General features: G+C 38.6%; 1 protein-coding gene across 3 annotated transcripts in view; it reads left to right on the top strand.

Annotated features, from left to right (window-relative positions):
- The first annotated feature begins 19,506 nt into the window (after positions 1-19,506).
- The window catches only part of WWP1 (WW domain containing E3 ubiquitin protein ligase 1), a 55,622-nt gene continuing 52,971 nt past the window's right edge, over positions 19,507-22,157 (top strand). For all 3 annotated transcript variants that reach the window (XM_030508199.1, XM_030508184.1, XM_030508219.1), the window contains exon 1: positions 19,507-19,702. The gene's annotated coding sequence lies outside the window, so the exon portion shown is untranslated. The remainder of the gene's footprint in view (positions 19,703-22,157) is intronic.

The following is a 22,157-nucleotide window of genomic DNA, read 5'->3' as shown; positions in this document are numbered from 1 at the left end:
ACAGGATGTACTAGGCATCGATTATATGCAATTTAAGAATAAGCAAGAGAAACAATAGACTAAGAAACGAATTAGGACTTTAAAGTTGTAAGTCCTCAGACAACTAACTTTTTCTAGAAATACTAGAATTTATATTACTCTTTTGTTAGTAAATTAGTCTTCATGCTGGTGTGTATATATACCCACAAATATATTAAAAAAAAGATCTCTAACAATATCTTACAGTGGAAGTCCAGATCACAGATTCTCTACTATGAGCATCATTAACTTAATGTTGAATTGTAGGATAAGGGAACATGAGGCAATGAGCTACTTTTCTTGTTCTTCCTCATACCTCTCAAACAGCAGGAACTTGTGTTCACACTCTTAAATATCTAAGGCTATCCAGACAAATTTGTTCAGTGTGACCATGCTAACTATGCCCCTTTGCCTGTGTCTTCAGGGAGAGATGAATGAGATTCTGGTGGGCTCTGAGAGATGTCAGCCATTTGCTGTAGCTCAGGCTTGACTTGCTTGCTATCTGCACACAAACAGCTGAGCAGCACTGATGGACTAGGCTGCAGTTTGAAGCACTTCCCATGCCCATTCCCTCCTTCCTGCACAAATGACAATTTGTGTCCATCTTAGGAACTGAAGATTTATAGGATGAATCACTTCAGAGTGTGGGCCTAAGACTAGCTCTGGATTCACAGTCAGTTGACAACAGTAGACTCTCTTATCCTGGTTCTATCAATTCCAGCATGACCTTCAGGTAGCATGAAAAACAATCCAATACCATACTTGGCTTATTCTGCACATTTATGGATATTAAAGCTAATATAACTTAATTTTCTTTCATGCATGAAACTATATGATGCTTTGTGTTTTTACTATGCCTAAGCTACAGAATATATTTAACTCTTCAACAACTTCCCTTAAGACCAAAACAGCAAATCCAAAGTATGCGAATGGAGTGATAGCTCGTCATCATTTGGATTTGCATCAGAATTATACAGCTGTTTGTTAGCATGAAGATTAATATGAAGGTTTAAACAAGAGATAAGACAAAGTCCAATGATGTGCTAGACAACTGTATTGCTCTATCAAAGAGTGGGGAGAAATGGTGCAATATAAATCAGATTAAAAAAGAAGTGATGAAAGGCAGTAATACCTACCAGGCACTTAAGACAGTTTACGTGACACAAAAACTTATCTCAAACACACAGAAAATCATTCAGTATATTGGGATAACACCCAAATGACAAAGAGAAAATAAGAAATGCGATCAAAGAAATAGCGAGAAAAACCTCCCAAAGAACTCAGGTAAAAATTTTCGTATCACTGACAGACAGTGAGAAGCATTTGACCATTTGGAATCCATAGTTATTGGGCCTTTCAATTAAAAAAAAAAAAAAAACAAAACAAAAACAAACCTCCAACCCATATAACTCAGTTGGCAGTGTTAATGCAAACATTCCAGATGTGGAACAGTCACTGATAATCCCATCTTACTGTGCAAGCCAGAAAAATTAACACCCTATTTTCTATTAGTTTGGAGCTTCTCCAGGAGTGAAAAGAAGAAAGTCTAATTGCACTAAAAGTCTGCAACACATAACTGCAATAAATATAAGTCACAGGTGCCATTTTTATAGTGTAACTCATCTGTTAAAATGAAAATTTAAAGTTCTGAGTCTCTTGGAAGATACAGGCCTGAAGCACTAATCTTAAAAATGATGAAAAAATACAGTCTTGTAAGGAAGTGATTGTCACAGAATTTCTGTTTAAATTTTTGTTTTACTCTGTCCTTGCAATTATTGTCTGTTGTCAAATGACATACCCAGAGGTGGCTCTTTCCCACAGCATCATGGAATCTGTTGTCACCATCAGTTTAAAAAGCATGCTGAAATCTTTGCTATTTTGATACTGACATGTAGCAGTGCAGTTTAAGAGGAAAATATCATACAAAACACTACAGGTTATTCATTATTATGAAAATACTAACAAGGTGAAACTAAATATATTTTTAAAATGCAAGAAAATGGTCGATTTCCACATAAAGGACAACTCTGCTGTATATGCCCCTTTTCAGACTCAGCCCAAGTTGCTACATGTTCATCCCTGTCAGCTTCGGACAGACAGTGAAATTCTCACTGAGTTCTCTTGCGCAGGCATAGGAATACAGGGAACTCAGCAATGCATTTAAGCATTACTTAACAAAAATGTAATCTATGGAAGTTCATTATGTGTTCTAACCTGCTACTTACAAGAAGCAGGTAGAAGTTGCAAGGTCCTTGATAAGGTAACGGCCATATTTTCTTTTTTCCAATCTAGAAAAACTAAATATTTTTATCTATCTCCTTAGAATTATACTGAAAATGTATATCCTGATTTTCTCTTATGCTAATTTTCTCTTACGATTTTCTCTTATATTGTTCTCTTAAACTTCTGTTTTGTTACATGCACATGCATAGGTATATACACACACATGTGCATTGGTTACAAAATTTTATACTGAGTCACACACTGGCTAGAAATTGAGAGAGCCAACACTGGGTAAATTAGTCAGGAACGAATTAAAAAATGTTGCTTCATAACACCTTTTTTTCCAGTGAAAATGTAACCAATTAAAACATTTGAAAGATTTATAATAAAATCCATGCAAGTCAAATAAAGCGAACTCTTTTTGCATTTTCAACTAAACTGATTTAGATCATTCTCTTCATACCATACAGCACAAGAGGCAAATGAGAGCACTCAAATAATTACAGGCCTGGTGGAAGCTCATAAAAATTCTTTATACCTATAACAATACTTCAGTCAAGTTCCGCTGAGCCCTGTACCAGTGTTGTTTACAACCTTTGACTGTATTAACAAAAAAACCCCAACCCAAATGAGCTTGAGTATGGCAGAGTTTGGGGACAAAAGCTGTCCCTAATCTGGAAAAAACAAGAACAAAGACAAGGAGGCCACATATTCTCTGCCCTTCATATATAAATTTTAAAAATTCAAAAAGCTGAAATGATTCTTTTAAAAAGTTGTGTGTCCCCCCCCAACCAGAGCTTAGACAGAAACGGCTTAATGACATACATATATATTAGCAAAAGATAGGATTGAACCATCACAACTATTACATAGCCAAAGTGTTTTATCTATCATCTGTTACATGAAGAGGGAGTACTAACACTGTTACATATGTGCAGAAGCCAAAGGAGCCAAAATAAAACAGATGAAGTTTATTTATAGCAAATATTATGACTTTTTTTTGGATGCATGAAAACCACAAACAAATTCCAAATTACTCTAAACAATATGTTATAAAATCATGGCACAAAAAAAAAATACAAATTATTTAGCAAAAGCATGTAAATAAATACACACAGTAAAAGCTACTGTAGCTAATAGCTCACTAATCTGAGTTTATGGAAAAAAATTACAATGCTCCTACTGAATTCAGTGGGAGCAAAGTTAGAACCTCCGGGGTGAGTAAGTTGCTGTGTTTGTGTGAGCTGAATACACAAGATTTATGAGAAAAACCTGAATCTGTCCTTAGAGATGCCCAGGAGGGTAGACTGTGGTGCTCAGTGTCCTGCAGCAGCCAGGATGCTAAGAAGAACTATTGTGCTGGGTAGTTAACCAGCATGGTCACTGTGCCCAGCACAGGTCACAAAGCACTGAGCAGCTGACTGAAAAAGATAACATTTTTTTAGAATCCTTAGATGTGTTAGTGTTGATAGCTGATGATATCTATGTCTTTGAGCACATTTCTCTATCACTCCTTGGCAGGAGACAATAACTGAGAGGATTTGCCAACACTATTATCACTACTTCCTTTTCTGGTCTTCATGATCTGAAATTAGAGCACTTCTGCATTTAAGTTCAGGTTCAGAGGTTTGACTAATTAAACAGACCTATTCAATTCAGCATATTGGGAGCCAGCCACATGAACCCTTCTCAGTTTGCTCAATAAAAGCATGCAGAAATCAAACAGTAAAAGCCACTAAACCAATGAAAGCCACTGCTATTAAAGCCTGCTAGTAAAAGTGACTGCATAAAACCATGTCATGACTTCCATATCAAAGCCTTACTTCTGTCATGCTAATGCAAAGAGTCTGTCATTTAAAGGTGTTAGTGTTAATGTTTTTCTCTTAAAAATAGCCGCAACAGTTCACAACCTCCACCACAAAAGAGAGGCTATCAGTCTACATGTAATCATACCAGTGTAGATTTTTGTTTACTGTTTTCAGATCAGTCCTTGCTATTGAATCGTGAGAAATAAGTTATAGTTTGTAGTTTATCTTAATCTCTCAGGACTTTATCCTTACCAAAGCACAAGTAAATTTTGCATTAAAACAAACCCTTGGCAAAAGTATTAACTCAATGATCAAAATACTGGCCTTTCCAATCAGACCTCCTCGTTCTAATCATGTGTGCACTAAATGCTATTTCTTCTAAGTGTCTCTCAAAGAATCAAATGTTTCATTGCACAAGTTTTCAAGAGGTGTGGGCTAGACCTTGAACAAACATTCCATCTACCTGTCCAGTCTTATTCTTGAAGTGGGCAGCTCCACAGCTCTTGAAACTGGGGGGGGGGGAATACTAAGCCAGGTTGCAACCATTCATTCAAGACATGCAATACTGTGAGCTCTACAGCCCTGAACCGGATTTGAGACCTAGCAGGAAAACAAAATAGCAAACAGGAAATCAAAAAACTAGAAAGTTCTTTTTTATAAGTATTACTTAGGATGCAGTCTACTGTATTCCATATCCACTAGAACAACTTTATGCATGGCATATGCATTTTAGGAGTTGGATATTTAACACAAAGCCAACTAAAGGTGGGAAGAGTGGTTTGCTAATGGGCATTATTGTCTGGAATTACAGTAAGTAGTCCATATGCTGCTCTAATGATCTCAAGAATGAAAAACAAATGTCTGCTATATTCTTAAGGAAATCCATACAGGATTAATCTCAGAAGCCCCTTTATTGACAGCCAGGACTTCCAACACCAAAATAAAATCACTGTTATGGGAAGATCCATATTGTTCTTAAGTATCACCCAGTGAATGGTATCAGGCATGATTTGCCTCTACAGGAGAGTTAAACAGTACAGATCACAAGGCAAACTATTTCTAGGGTTTCTTGGCAGCAGGGCAGGCAGTGAATTGCCATTTTGTAAGAAATAACAGAAAATTAAATTTTGTAAATGGCAGCTCAGAACAATACAGAGACTCCCATTTCTGGGTGTGAAATAACACAGATATGGTTTAATATCCCGGAGAATTTTTAAGCAAACCCCCTAATGCTGAGTTTACTGTACTTAGTTGCAAGTATGACTGTAGACACTGGGAAGGGTGGGAACAGTTTAAAGTAGTGACAACAACCAAGGAAGTACAGGATCCACACATGTACAGCTATAATCAGCATTACCTTAATCATGGCTAGGTTCAATCTGAGACAGCTGCTGCTTTTGTTTAAATGTTGAGATGGATAATATGGGGAGTATACCGTCAGAGGAGGATGATAGAGGACAAAGTTGACCCAGCTCTCTGCTGCCTTAAACTACTGCAACATTTTTTCTTCTACTTAGGCTTTGTGCTCCTAGGGAATAAAAATGGTAATACAGTTCCATATGAGTAATGAGCCCCTGAAATGCTGCAGACAAAACATATTTACCAAACAATACTCACTTGTATCCTAATGAAGTGATAGCAATTAAAATGCAGAAGCTTTCAAATATGTTCTACTCTTTGATTTTACTTACAAAACAGGTGAGGTAGATAGGTATGTAGGTATGTTTTAATTTGTATTGCAATGTCTATAGGTCTTAATGAAGATAATGAGTCCCTTCACCCACTGTCAAAGTACACAGTCTAAGAGCTAAAAACTGAAAGACTGCCAGGTACATGGCCAATTCACAGGGTGCCGTAACATTAATGTGTACTGTCTGGACAGCTTAAACAACTCAAAGTGGATCCTGCACACTGAGCAAAGAGACATATATTGCTGATGAACAGCAAACACTAAGCACAGAACACAGCTATACTTCTCAGAAGCATAAGTGGGCTATCCAGTGCTGGAACAGAAGGCTGCTCCTAGGCATAGATGCCAACAACTACATTAACTTATCAATTAAATCCCTCAGTAGGGAAATCTTGGGGTCAGTCCCTGCTGCCAGAACCACTTCTTTATCTATAGCCAACAGTGAAAGAGTTGAAATAGTTTTGGCTGGCTGCTGAATAACCCAGGCTCAATGAAATGTCCTAAGTAGCATAATTTTAAGGCATGAACTTGCAAGTCTGAGACACTGGAAACAAGATGAAAGTGGGCCCTGAAACCAACAGATTTTAGGTCTCTAGAGTTCTTGCAGATGTACAGAGTGACTCTGCATGACAGGAAGTAACTTGGAATTGCACCAGTTCCTGCTCCTAAGTTTAAGCAAGACTTAGTCACTAACTTGTTCAGACTGACACAATGCTGGGCAAAAGAACAGCAGAAATCCAGTAAACCAACTGGAAAATTTTGAAATCAAATAACAGGTGAATTTAGACATTTTGAAGAGTCAGAGGCTGAACAAGGCTTGCTTGGAGCAATTTTAGAATCAAAAGCTCCAAGCATGCCAGAGTTCTATTTTCAGTGCCAAAGTCCTAATTGGTTTAAGCCCTATAAACAACACAGAGTGGAAAAATATTAACACGTTAGTGCTGGTGGATCAAAGAACAGAGTGATTTCCCAAAGCTACTTTGGCAAAAGAGACAAGAATTGAGCACACATTTCTCAAGTCCTAGCCCACCATTTCCATCAGAAGATTTCTTTTAAAGGATTTATTTCCCAAATAATCTTATCAATAATGCATAGTTCACCCCCGTAAGAGTAGGTCAAATTATCATCAAAGAATAACTACCTTGAAAAGACTCTCTATTTTCTCTTTTGTTGTGCTAAACCACCTAAACAAACTCAGTCTTTCCTTGTAGATCACATTTTCTAGATGTGTGATAAAACCTGTTGGTTCGCTCTGGACTCCTTCCAATTAGTACACATCTTCTGAAGTGCACCAATTAAAATGAGTTTTGGGCACAGCACCAGGCACATTAATGAGAATGATGATTATTAAAAAAATCTAGAAACATTTCAGTTTGTGCACTTATGAAGTACACAATATAAGCAGACAGAAAAATAAATAAAACCTTTTGGAAATTTATGTCTCCCAAGAGTTCTATCACCTACTCAAGGATGCTGGTAAACAAAGTCAGATTATTACTCAGACAGTATTTGAAGTCACAGATAGAGCAAATAACTGACATATTCTGGCAAAGTCATGCAGCCTCCAAAATGGGGATGATGATCTAATTTCACTGACAGAAAAACAGTTAGACAGTCTGTCTCTGTGAAATCAGAAAAATACAGACCAATAAAAAACCTGTCACAAACCTGAAACAGTAAAATGACATAACCTAATGGTACTCTGATACCAATTCTGAACTGTCTAACTTCATAGGAATTTTGCTTGAGAACAATATTGTATTTATCTCAAGTAATGTGTCTGAATCTGATGGGAAAAAAAAAAAGCTGTTTTACAGGAGGTATCTGCTAACATACACAAAGTTAATACTAGCTGCAATAAGGTGATTTTTACAAGGTAAGCAGTAGTGCAGACCAACTCATATTTTGTCCAAATGTGTCTGGGTGCAGTTTCTCCTTGGCTAAGAAAAATGATGCTCACCCTCAGCTCAATAGCTTCTCTACCTGTAACACAGTAATTTATGAATCCTAACATAACTAATAGCAGCATTTCAGAAAATAATCTATCAGTTCCTGGTTACAAATGGAATCCACCAACTTAAATGCAAGTTTTGACAGTTTGAAATGGTCATGTATATGTGTATATATTCATGGTACATGATATAGCTGCACTTCTGCTCTCCACAGTCAGACACGGTCTTATATTCTTAATATAAGAAAACACTCAATAGTGAAGGGATAGTACCTCAGAAAGAAGACCAGACAACAGTAGCTCGTGCTAAGACGAAAAAAAACTTGCTCTGTGGCAAAACCCCTCAACTTTTGTCAAGATAAAACTTGAGTTGCAAAGCAAAAACTGAAACATTTTTTGTCTTAAAACAATTTCAAAGAATGTTTACCTCTACTTTATATGAAATATTCAGGTATTTATGGCCTATACAAATAAATCAGTTATCATTAGAAATAATAACAAACACAACTGGGTTTTTTTTTTGCTAATGTTAGTACAACATTGCGTTTCCACTTTCTTTCATGCTGCAAGCCACATGAAATTAATTAATGATCTGCTGCCAAGCTGTGTCTTACTCCCAACCTAAAGCAATGAAAAAAAGAATTTATCATATTTCATGCCCTTATTCTCTCAGAGACCACACTGAGTAAAAGTGAACATAGACATATATGTAAAACAATGAAGGTATAAGATGATGAATTTAAACTAACCTAACCTCTCCTGCTTTTGAAAGCCTAGCAGGCTTTTGAAAGTTAGATGCTCAGGAATTATACTACATTTTCAGACAGAATTACATTAGTTACAAACTTCTGAGTCCTCTTACAAAAACACAGGAGGACAAAAAAAAAAGTCAGAATAACCTAATTTTGTACTAAAAGCAAAATTAAAAAAACCAAACCAAAGAACCCTGAACAACCACCACTTACTGCACATCTTGATATCTTCTTACAGAAATGCTCATAGAAGTTCATAAAATTATCAACATTTCATGCCATCAAGTGGATTACATACATCAGAGAAATTACAACCAGTCAGTTTACTGGCCTGGTCTAAGTCAGTTCTTTTCCTCAGTATATGAATGACTGAACTCAACAGAAAAACTCCACATACAGTGGCTTTGCCTATCCACTTTACATTCACCCTACAATCTTGTAACAGTGATCTTTAGAAGTTTCGTGGTTTTTTTAATTATAAGAGAAAAACAACAACAACAACAACAGTTGGTATTTTAGATGGCACATTTTGCATTAAACCATGCAGAAAAATAACATAGTAAACTCACACAGACATTCCACACCAGCAATATAAGAAAACAGCCCTTTCATAACTGAAATACTGACAATGCTAAAGATGCAGAGAGATTTTAATAACTGACTATCATGGCACAAAGAGTCAGCTCCACCAACTAATGATTACGAAATTAAGCTCCTTCACAAAGATCATTTGACTTGAGTCTTCTGACTGGAGCTTATCCAGTTTTGTCACTGATGTTGCCATAAAAACCCCAGCTCAGTCTTGCTATCAATTATCTATTTGCAGGTATTTATGTAAATTAAAAATGGCAGTGAAACTTTAGAATCCTTTTAAATATAAAACTTACATTATTTTTACACTAAACCTGTACATCAAGCTTTGCTTTCTAAAGGAAAATGCCTTCTCATCTCGCTTACAACATAATACAGATTGACTGAAAATGCAATTACAACATCTTAGCTGTTGTCCAAGTCTTGTGCCTGCTATTTGGCCACTGGCTGTGCAGCAGACACAGCTGCTGAAAAAAGGAAAGTAATGCCTTGGAAACAGCAAAGGCTAAGTATGCATACTTATGCCTAACATTTTAGGAAAGAAATCTGATTCAATTACTACCAAGAGGCTAATGTAATTGAACAAGAACAGATTGCCATAGCTTTGCAGAAAGCCCAAACAGTTGTTTGCTATGAGTGAACTATTTCAGAATAACTCTGGATTATGTCTGCCTTAGAAGGGGTATTAGTCATGCAGAAATATCTACGAGCCCTTCTGCTTTTCTTACTATTTCCCCTTCAAATAGTGACTGACCTTGAACCTTCAAGAATGTATAAAATCACTCATATGCAAAGCGAGTTACCATTAAAAAAATTGCATACTCGAAATGAGTTCTCACTTTATTGCTATTATGAGTCTTTTACCCCTTTTGTTTCATTAAGTTCCACTTTTTTAAACCTTCTCATTCTCTTTGCTTTTTACTTTCATAAAATAAATGAGGAAATATACTTGTATCCCAAGACAAATCAACATAACTGGACTGTAACTTCCCTGGCTGTGGCAAGACTAGCATGTTCCTTAACATAGTTAACATTACACATCTTGGATAGAGGGGAGAAAATAGAAGACTTGCGTTTGAGAAATTCAAGCTAACCCTCTCCTCCTAAATGTAGTTTTTAATTTAATTCATAATAAAAGCTGTAGCATTAGAGAACCTGGTCTTGCTAACTGATATTTTTATATTATTATACGTATTCAACACAAGTTAGAATGTTTCATCATTTTCAAATAAACTGTATTTTACTGGAAGTAAGTATCAAGAAACATCACTGGATATTACTGGAAAACAATATTTAACATTGTGTAGACTTAAATACAGTAATCAACTGTTTGAAAAAAATTACACCAGTCAATATGCCTAGTAATTTTTTGGAAAAAGGCTGAAAATGACTCATGTCTTTGGGGCTAAAACATTACTATTTTTTGTAGGTAAGAAAGACTGTTGTTAAATTTAACAAATTCCATATAAATACTGCTCCTTCTAGTTAATAATTTCTTCATGAATACGAAAGCAGTATTTGTCTTTTAATTCTAGAGAGGAAAAATAACACACCTTAAATAGAACTATGGTGGTGCATCTTGCATTGCCATATGCTGTATATTGTTTCTCCCTCAGGAATAGTTAGAATTGTTAGCAGGAATAATACTACTACTAACAATATTACTACTACTAATACTAATCATAAACAGTATTAATAATAATACATTAATCTTGCTGGTTTCTGTTATTCCAAAGAATCCATCTTCCATCACCTTTCTCCTTTCAACCATGCTTTCGTTTTTCTCCTCCCACCACCCAGGGAAAGTAAGAAAGTTAATGGGTAGTACTATTTTCTGAAAATAGGAACCATCCCTGAGGCTGTATTCATAAAGCAGACTTTTTGTGCACAAAATATCACGTCAGTCCTATAATTCATTCAGTGCTTGGTAGAGAGCCAAAGGAGACACCTACAGTTCAGGCACAAAGATGTGCAAGATAGGACTCACCCTTTAGAAACACAACAAACCTATTCGAGCTTATCTCCAACATATATCTTCCACATACCTTTGCATATAACAATCTATGGGCTTCAAAATTATGAACTAAGCCTCTTCTTCAAAGTCTTATATCAGATAGAGAAAGAGCTATGGAAAAACCTGTATTTTCTGAACTAATAGTCATGGGCTTTCACTCACAGCAGAAGCCCACTTCCCTGTACTATGCTGCAAACAGCTAAGACTACATCAGGAAATACTGACTTAGACTTCACTGAATTACTTGTGACATTGCCAATATTTTAGTGACCATGTCACAAAATGGCCTACCAAAGCAACAGATGACATCCAGGTGAATGCAGAAGACAAAAGAGAGCAAAAGAGCAGTTCTATTTCAAACGTATTTTGTCATTTCATCAGATTTGTGCTAAAAATTTTACAGGTTAAACTGAATGTGCAGAATGTGGAAGAAAAACTGCAATGAATTTTTAAATGCTTTTAAAGAGCAACAGTACACTGAATTCTACAATGAACAGGCAAGTGTTGTTCTATATTAATATTTAATTGGTTGAAACACTCCTATATAAATCATAAGAAAAAGTTTTAAAAATAACAATTCAAAAATTTGCCTAAAAGCACAAAATAAATAGCAAATTATTAGCAAATAATAAAGCAAAAAATAAATAGCAAATTGAGTGTACATAAGTATAAATTTTATATCTCATTTTAAAATACACAACATGCACAAATTGCTAGTAAAACTTTCATAGCAATTTGGGGACAATGTCTTATAGCTGCGTTAAAACAGACAATAAGAAAGTCAAATGTGGCAGAGTTAAATATTCTCTTGTCTATTCCTATTAACAGTTTAAATAAAGAACCATTAACCGAGATTACTATGTTCTACCAAAGACATGTATTGCCTTATAACTGAAATGCATTTAACTATCATTAAACATTGGAATTATACATACAGAAACAAAAGAGTACTATACTGTAAATAGTTGACAAAAAAAAGCCCAAAACAAAAACCAAACCCAAAAACCAAACCCACTTCACAAGTTGTTAAAACACATGCATGAATTTTTAAGTCTATTTCATTTGCTAATACACATACAGTACCATGGTCTAATTCTTATATCCAGTTCAGGCAAAGAAGAAAGGATTTTCAGAGACAAAAGAAGTACTAGGACTTGAGAAAAAAAGGCCTGCAGGTAAGAATCCAAGAAAGGTCAGAGACGCAGGTGGGGAGAAAGCTGAGGTTCAAGATTTTTTTTTTCCCTTAGAATAAAAAAAAGTCATGGCAAGAGTTCTGCACAGAAACACAATATGCATGTTCTATATTAAAGGAAGAGAGAGCTCTCAGGTCTTAAATAATCATGAATATTATAACAACTACTGTAATGTTAAGAGAAAAAATAGTTAAGTTTCAGAAAATATTATGAATTCTTAGTTTTTCTGATTAATGCTCAGAGAAGGATCAAGAAAAGACGATAGTAACTAGCAGCTCAAATTGATGGCTGACTCTGGCTCACTTAGGCCATGCTCTCACAAAGGACGAACACAAATTACATCCACTTGAGCATTTTCAGTTACACTACCTAAATAGGGCGATAAAGGAAAAAGGACATATGGTCTCTTACAACAATCAGAATGTTGATTCTGTTGATTCTGTGGTCTCTAGACGACTACATTTCTCAACCTTTTCAACTGAAGTAACATTTAACCTCTGGAAGAAAAACAGACTCAGAGACCATCTTATGGTTACTGTGCCAAAGTAGTCACAATGCCCTTCTTGTAAAGAGAAATAAAAATTAAAAATTTATCCCAATTTTTATTCTCCTCTTCCATTTTGCTTGTATGTATGGGAGAATATGGCTGTGCAGGAATTTCTGGTTTTGACTTGCTTTTTGAGCTTCCTTTTGATTTTTATTGACCATCAATTATCTGCAGACTATGGGCTGCATAGCATTGCTTTAGGTGGTGCTGCAATTAAATCACATCACTCAGTAAAGTATTGGAACTAATGAAGCTTGGTCTCTTAAAGATTTGTTTTTCATGGTTGATTGACTTTGGTGCCTAAGAATGCAAACTCCAACTGAAGCCTTCTCTCATGGCAGGCATTTGTAAGGGCTGGCTGGCTTATTGTTTACTCTTTCTCTCCCTGCTCCCCATTCTCTAGTGGTTAATATTGTGCAGTTTAATGTGCAGCTTTTTCTTTGGCTGTAGCCCTTCCAGGGGACATTTACAGAAGTTTTCTATTCTACTCTGACATCTATTTTCTCATAGTTTGTAAGAATTTATCAGTCTTTGTAAGACATGTTCGAAGTTGGCCACTGCACTCAAGTTATTATGGAGACACAGGGGCAATTGGTCACTGAACACACAACTCAGGAAAGACGCATCTTGCTTCCACAGGAAGTGAGGTTAAAATAACTTGCCATACTCTGTTTTTCTTTTCCAAAAGTCACTGTCCATTTATTAAGGAGAAAAAATAATACAAAAACTTGCTACTGAAAAATGAGCAAAACAAACTATTCCCCTCCCATTACTTAAATGCCTACCTCATGCCTCCTAGACAATCTATTCTCTTCCTTCCTCCAGCCCCAAACTGAGCTGTTATGCTCCCACACTCTTCTGTTGCATGTCATTTCCTCTCATACGCGAGGGCCAGAGTCCCTCATTCTCCATTACCTGTCTCTATTTTCTCAGATATCTAAACTACATCTAGCCTACCTATTATCTGCTCCCAACCTCACGCTATTTCAGCCCCACTTCCAAGCCAGGCATGCTTCGAAACAGTAACCCTGTATGAAGCAAGAGACTTCAAACAGTGGCTCAACACTTTTCTGCTACAATTTCAAGAAAGAAGTGACTTTACATTAAGACATTTCACATTATTGTCAGCATGAAGGCGGTACTCGATAAAAAGGAAACTCTACGCTTTGCCTTTCAAATACATTCCAATATGTTCACATGAATTCCGAGTTTTCTGAGTTTAGAGAAGACCTTGCAGTACCAGACCTGTAGCAAATGTTTGTGTTCATTACAACATGAGATGAGACGTACTGGTTTGCAAAGTTTTTTATTTATTTCCCTCTTTCTCCCCCAAATAAGTCTTACATCCTGTGCTGCTAAGAGATAGCTCACCAGAAACTACAACACTTTGACAAGTTGTTTTCATAGACTTCTAGGATTTGGTGCACAAACCTCCAGGCTTACATGAAAAAGTAATAATTTCATTGCTGATTCACCAGTGCTTCAATGATGAGTAACAGATCTGAAAAGAAGACAATATCAAGGTATTGTAATAACTGTATTCTCAAATACAGAGCCATTTTGGAAGATGTATGTACACAGGAAAATACATTTTTTGGAACTGTAGATTAAAATCAATGTTTTTTAATCCCTCTCATTCACTCATCCTTTAAAGTTGCAACTTTTGAATCAACGCCTTTTAGTCTAGGAAAAAGGTGTAGGAAAAAGATTCTTCTTGTAATTTCAAATTTATAGATACAGAAACTAATATTATCTAAACCCAGAGGCAAGCAATTTTACTTATTTCTACTAACTGGGGTCAGGTCTTTGAAATTTATCATTTTTTGATTTCTCCACAATGCTGCTTAAAACCCAATCATTTTAGTGCAATCGGACACCAAATTCTTGCGAGGCATCAAGTTAAATTAAGTGTGCCCAAGATGATTTCTGTTATGTATTATATATACTGCTACATAGGCAAAAAATTCATATTACAGACTAGAACCTGATTGTGTTAAATATTGCATACGTAATAGTAGAATCCATATCTTATACCTTGAATGAGAAGCAACATACGCATACCTCTGAAAGATGGGAGGAAATATGAGACAGTAAAAAACTGGAAGGTGCAGTACCCAAGTTCCTTAACCGCTGTAAAACTAGAGACTTTAAATTATATGGAGTAAAAAAATGACTAAATTAAGATTCTGTTTTAAGTATAATGGCAAAAAACCATACACCACCCTAAGAACAAACCCCTGCCCCTTACTTACCATATAAATAAGATACTGTGTAATGACAATATATATTTAAGGTACAGTTTTACAAACACAAACATACATATGTATATAAATAAAACATATGAATAGCTATACTCAGTCTGCTTTCAGAACATAATAATCATGGAATCAGAGAGAGAAATATGAGGAGACTCTGACCAAATGCTAACAGTGCAGACATCCAGTTGTTATAGGGAGTGTTTATTGTCTATTGTCCTGGAACAGGAGCCAATATTGTGCACTGAAAAGCCATTGGTTAAAATGTCTGAACACTGTTAGGGAGAAAGACCAGAAACTAAAACTTCCCAGCTGTTCTAGCAATGTTCTCTAATTGCTGAGTTGTCTGACAATACTCTCTAGCACTACTTCAGTGTGCCTTTGTGAAACGGTAGAGCTGGCACAAGGGGATAATTCTGATACCAAATCAGACAGCACTCATTGGTCATAGTCTGCCTTGAAAGGAGAGATTGGTTTGACCTTAGGAGGGCACAGAACACAGGTCTTCTCAGTCGCAAGTTCTCTAATAATGAGGATACTCTAGGCCAGGTGATCACTGCTACCACGTTTCCTTCTGGTTCTGTCCTTACTGCTACTTCTGATTACTGGATATACTCTTAACCATGCCTCTCTGATCCACCCCTCCCTGGATTTCAGAAGATACACTACCCACTGCCTCGACCCCAAACAAAACAAGTGCTAAGTCCAGCTGCAATTCTTATGCTGCAATGAAGACATCAAGTGCCCTCTGCACGTGCTTATGGACACCAAATACATCCACTGGCAGATTTGGGTGACTACATCTACAGGGTTTTGTGGCTTGTGCTCTACAAGATAGAATTCAACTTCTACCTAAATAACATTTCAGATGCCTAAATGCTTTTTTGAATATGGTCAAAAGAATCTTATCCAGAAGTTTTCTTACTCTGCATGAGTTTTGTTATAATAAATTCTCTTGTAAAAAATAACCATGAGGGAGTCTTCTCTCTACTCTTATTAGATACTGCTTCTTGGATTTTTCACAGTTGGAAGATTAAGACTGCATAAGCAACCGGCCTAACCGCTTGCATGTAAGTCTTGTATTTTAACACCCTGCTAATTTCAAACAACAGAAACCACACTGTACACAGACTAGTTCTGCATGCCTTTGCTCAGGTGAAATCAGCTTGTATTTCAGTCTATTAAAAGTAGAAAGATTTGGCTTCAGCCTCATCTTTTACTACGGCGTTACTGTTAAGGAAGTTGATTACACTTCAATTTTACTTTTCTATAGTTTTTTTAAAATACTTTGCAACATGAGGGGTTTATAGTTTCACATAAGGCTTTTGTAAGATGCTTGAGAAAATAAAAAAGAACTGCAAATAGATGGTATTGAATTTTATATGCTACTAGAGACATTAATTTACAATTTTACTGGTTCACTTCCTATTAAGTTCTAGAAGAGTTCTCCAGAAGCATAGTTTGAGCAAAACTATTGCCACTCACCTAGACCTTCCAATTAAAGGCTATCAGTGCTCACTGTCAATCCTCTATGTGCAGTAACAAAGCAAACACATTCACTGAAAAGGAAAGATACACCTCCAGCCAGTGGATGCTCTATTCTTCTATAACCTAGATTTTGCAAAAGCCTATCCTGGAATCCATGCTTATCAAATGTGCACTGTTCAACCATGCCAGAAAAGATCTGTTACTACCTAAGGATAAACCCAGTTTATCCTGCAGTCTATGTTATAGATATCTATTCTGAACCAGAGTTCTCCACAACTCTCCTTACTTTGCAAGGAAAAAAATGTCAGAAATACACTCAAGGAGACACTGTTAAAAATTTTCAAAAGGCTCATAAATGACTACAGAAGCTATTTTTATATTTATTTAAAATAAGTCTTCATGCAGATTCTTTTGTAAAGTTCCAGCTTTGGTTGATTTATGTTTTGATCAGTTTAGTGGCTTATGAGACCTGACCTGAAGTTAACAATGTACTTCAACCCTATACAGAGCAAAGCTCTGAAGCAATGAGGCAACCAAATCTGCATGAATTCCTCCCAGCCTTCAGCACTGTATGACAGAATCTGTAATCTCTACTGGCCATAGCACAATGGAAAAAAATGAAGGGGGTTATCTGCAAAATGAAGAAAAATGTGTTTGCACTTAACAAGTAGAATACAAATACAACTAAATGTTTTCATCAAGTTTTCACTGTATGGCTTTTAACCTTTACATTTTTATTTATTACCTACTGCCCTAAAAGTAGCTGGAAAAATCTCATTTTATAAGACATTAAAAAAATCCCAATCCGCAGTGACATTCACAAACTTGTGACATTCTGCATTCGTAAGTGTATCAAATGTCTTTAAGAGGGAATAATTCTTGGAATGTCACTGTTCCCTGGGGTGAGACAAATGTATGACAAAGCTTGTTTTGAAATAGGGAGGAGGCAGCCAGAGAAGCCCATAACTTGTGTATAGAGCATTGTTTCAAGTCACTACACACTTCTCATACTTCATAAGGCAAGAAAGAAGCACTTGGCAATTTTACACATATAATCTGTTAAGAAATAAAGCTCATACTTTTAATGAAGTATCAGATTACTGATATTAGTAACAAGCAAAACCTGGGAGTTGAGAAATTAACAGCTTATACAAAGAGCAGAAATTGAACTATTGCCATTTACACCTTCACCCGCCCTTTGCTGCTGGGAATATAATGCTTCATCCAGTGGAAAGTTTCTAAATACAATTTTTTCTCCATATAACAGTGTTCCAACCTAAAGGTATGGGTATTTTTTTTCTCTAGGTTTCAATTAGATTGCTTTATATCAGCAAAACAAACAAGCAGGAAGGAGAGATGCAGCTTACTAAGCAGACTCTGGGAGTGCTACCAAATGGTTGTAAAAGTAGTCCCTCAGAGTAAGGGACGATCTCAGAACAAAAACAGGACTGTAGTTTTCTTTAAATGTAAGCTTTAGCTGACATACAGAAAAGAGTGTTTCTCAAATTCTGCAGATCAGGTGGATCAATTAGGTTGCCAACTGTAAGCAGCTAGTCTTACTGCCCACAGTGGATTCTCCAAGTGTACAGTTCACGAGTTCTGTTACAATTGCTGCATGCAAATACTCAAACCAGTAGTTTTCAGGCACTTGCAATAGTGTTACGAGTTAAGAGAAGACTAGTATTGTTTTCTTTTAGAATAGGCCAAGATAATTTTTAAAGTTCAACTGTAAAGTTTCTTTCTTTTCAAAACTTTGCAGTTTTCTCGCAGATTTTCTATGAAGAATGAATTACTTGGTAAGAAGTTGGTTGGAAAGTAGTACTCTTAAGAGCTTCCCTTTTGTTTCCTGAAGGATATAGACGCCCAAATCAGACTCCTGGCCTTCATGTCGTTTTTTAAGAACAACAAAATACCAGGCTTTGCTGGAAGTTGCTTCAGGGTCTCACAATGTAAGCTTTTGTTCTTTTCAATTAACAGTGGCGCTGGACTTTGAGACAACCACTTAAAGGCCTTGTTTATGCCCAAAAGCTCACACTGCCGCTGCCTCCACAGCATTACGTTGTATGGTACGAAGCTAACGCATCGTTAGTTTTCAATGTAAGACACATTATGTACATGTTTGTACATAAAAGCACTTTTAGGTTCGTAAATCTGTACGGAATGCCTGCGCCTGTTTTAAAGTCGGCTAACGACATCCGGTCCCTCGCCCGTACCGGGGCCGGTGTTCAAGGTGTGTTGCTGGGCGGAAGGCCAGCGGCACGGCCGTGGAGCGGCCGGGCTGCACCGCGGCCCCCTGAGGCAGCCAGGCCGCGCTGCGAGGGACTGCCTCCCCCCTCCTCCATCCCCTGTCCCAACTACGGAAAAGAATAAGTTACGCAGAGACGGAGCAGAGCTCCGCCAGCAGCGAAAACCGACCGACAAGACCCCACTGCTCCAGAACGGGGCGACTGTCACGGCCGCGCGACCCGCCCTGCCCGCGTAGCCAGGGGAAAGGGGTGGAGAGGGCGCCCTCGTCTTTATCGCCTGCTCGCCACCGGGGTGTGCTGGCTCTCGGCGCCGCCGTAGAGGAGCTGTCTCGGGGGAGCCGTCACTCGCAGAGACCTTCCTTATCCTGCCCGAACATGCTCTCCCCCGCGGACGGCGCTCCGGCCGCTCCTCCCCTGCCTTCGGGGAGGTTGACTCCGCCCGCTCGGTGTTTCTCCCCGCTGCAGCGCCCAAGTTGGTTCAGCCCGGGGCAGGCGTTAGGAATCAGCCCTGTCCCCTTTGAAGAGCCTCGGCTCGGGCTTGCTTCTCCCCTCCCACCGCCGCTGCGCACTGCTTCGCTCCGGCTGGGCCCTCCCGCCCGGGTGGCGGCGGCTCCAGCTCCGGCTCCTCCACAAGTTCCTGCTCTCCGTGCCCGAGGCGCGCGCACGAGGCTGGCTCGGCCGTTGGGGGCGCGCAGCGGCGGCGGGAGCAGCGGCGGGAGCAGGAGGGGCGGCCGCGGCGGGAGGGGGGCTGTCGTGCGGGAGCTGCCGATGCCGCTGTGAGATGGCATCATTCTGCGCGGCGGCGGAGCGCGGCGCGGAGGGGTGAGGAGCCGCCGCGACGGCGGCGGGGAGGAGGAGGAGAAAAAGAAGAAAAAGGTGGGAGGAAGGAGAAGGAGACGGCAGCAGCTGTGAGGCTGCGAGCCACGGTAAGGAAACAAAACAGGCTGTGCCGCAGCCGCTTCGCTTTGCGGTCTGGCCCGGCAGAACCCGGCCGGCCTGAGGAGAAAAGCGGCTGCCGTTTATTCTCGCTCTCCTTCGCCGCCGTTCGGCCGCGGGGGAGCGGGGCTGGCGGGGTGGTCTCCGGCTGGGTGCGGGCTGCCCCTGTCACCGACGGGCGGGAGGGGGGCAATGGGCGTGGGGCTAAAATGGCGAAGGGAGCTGTGGTAAGGTCTCGGTCTGTGCTTTCCGGTACTTCAACTCGTCGCCCTCCCCGGGCCCTGCTGGAGGGGGGTGGGGGCTGTTGCTTCTCCCCTTTCGATGCCCCCGTTTGGCAGCTGGAGGATTGCTGCGCTTCCTTGCCGTATCCCACCCTTGCTCCTGTCTGGACGGGGCGGAGGGCCTGGCTCACACCTGGCTGTGGGGAGCGTGTGGAGGTATGGGGGGGGGGGGGGGGGAAGTAGAGGGGAGTGTGGCTGGTGTCCAGTGTCGGCGAATAACCTTGTTTATTCCTGTCTGGGGCCTTTCCAGTGAGGGTGGCTGAGGGCTGAGTCCTGACCTGTGTCAGCGCGGAGTGGATTGCGAGAGGTATTAGGGGTGGGAGTCGGGCAGTTCCACGGCCGGCCCTTGTTTATCTCTGGGGTGAAAGCAGAGGAGAAGGATATTGTTACGGTTCAATTCACCCTCCTTTGGTGAAGCTAGGGAGGGAGGGAGGAAGTGAAGAGCTGTTTCCCCTTCACAATGAGCTGCTGTCACCCCTCACAGTACGTGAGTGTGCCTCCCCTCAAGAGGAGAGGGGATAGCAGGGTGGAAAGTCGTTATGGCTACTGCTCCAGTTATATATGTCTGCTAGTCTCTCTGGGTCCTCTTAATGTATGCTTTGCTGAGCAGACTGTGTGAATTCAAAACCTCAGAAGACCTTTTTATGTCACTTATCTTTGTTTATGTTGTGGCAAAATGTTACAACTCTGTGTAAGTGTTTATTTACTTGGTTTTATTTGTAGTTGTCTTGTTTTTGGAACAATACCAGTTCTCATCCCAGTTTAACTAGGGTGATCTAGCTGTGCTTTCAGATCTATAAATGTTTAAACTGTACATCAAAGAGAGAAAAGGACTTAACACTATCTAATAATTTTAATGGGAGCTCTTCAATGTTTGGGTGAAACTATAAAAAGAGGTTTTCATAGTTCAGTCCTGTTTTCATATGGCACCCGTGTCATATAGAAAGTCACTGGAATATTTTGCATTAAAAATACCCAGGTTATGCAGGTTTAATAGCACTGGCTTACTAGGTGATTCTGTCACTGACTGCTGATGGCTGGGTTATGTGTATGGTCATACACATGAAAAACAATCTGGCTTTAGTAGTAATAAGAGTCTCCCCTTAAAATTCTTATTCTGGTTTAATCTCTTTGTGATACAGAAATAAGTGGATTATTGGTGGGCTGTGATATGCTTCACTAACTTGAGTGACTTTTTTTTTTTTTTAATTTTATATGGTGTCTTATCTGAGTCTGTGTTGGTCAAGGTATAAACTAAATTATTCTTATTGATTTTAATACTCATAAAGGTTAAAGAAACTTTACATAGAAAAAATTGAAGGATTTTTCATCCATTTGAGAAAAAAATTTACCATTGTAAAAATGCAATTTATCTGGACTTTTGACAGAGATGCTTTCAAATGGGGCAACTAGAAATACTTTCAGCTAATGTTGCTTCTGAAAATGTGGGATTAGGATCCTTTTGTCACCTTTTTGGTGGGTATTTTTGAGCTATATTTTGAAGGTCTGATCCTATAAATGCTTCTAGGTCGAGTAACTTACTACTATCAGTAGTCTTTTCCCAATTGTACTGTAGAATAATTCCCTTAAAGACATAATTATTGTTGAAAACATGAAGGCACTTTTACATATTTGGGACTGATTTAGTCTCTTAGCCTGGGACACCTGGTTACCAAAAGGATATGGATTATTTTTGTTGGAAAAGTAACTTACATTTGTTGCTAAACATCTGTTAACAAAGCATTGTAACTCAGCCTGGGTGTTTTGTTAAAGGGTTGGCAATAAAGTTTAAATAATCACCTGTCTACAAATGCTTAAATCATGGGAATACTGACAGAGCTCAGAGCCAACCCTTTTTCCTGAGTCTGTGGAACCTTTGGAAGGAGGAGGAATGTGTGCTAGTCCTATTGCTTTTCCTATTCCTTCTTATCTTTCCATATGAATTTGGAAATTTTGATAAGTTGGAATTTCTACCCACTTTCCTGTGTATTTTTGGTTGTGGGTTTTTTTGGTTGTGGGTTTTCTGGTTTTTTTCCTCTTAGAAGAATGTGTGTGGAGAAATAGATTTCTCCTAATTTTTTGGATACAAAGAAGAGTCTGGGGTAAAGATCTATAACAGGAAGTTGGTATTGCATGCAGTTTCTTCATGCTTCAGTATTCATAT

The sequence above is a fragment of the Strigops habroptila genome, chromosome 1 (genome assembly GCF_004027225.2).
Source record: "Strigops habroptila isolate Jane chromosome 1, bStrHab1.2.pri, whole genome shotgun sequence".
NCBI classification, from domain to species: domain Eukaryota; kingdom Metazoa; phylum Chordata; class Aves; order Psittaciformes; family Psittacidae; genus Strigops; species Strigops habroptila.
The sequence above is the reverse complement of the archived record's forward strand: the minus strand, read 5'-3'. Positions and strand labels throughout refer to the sequence as shown.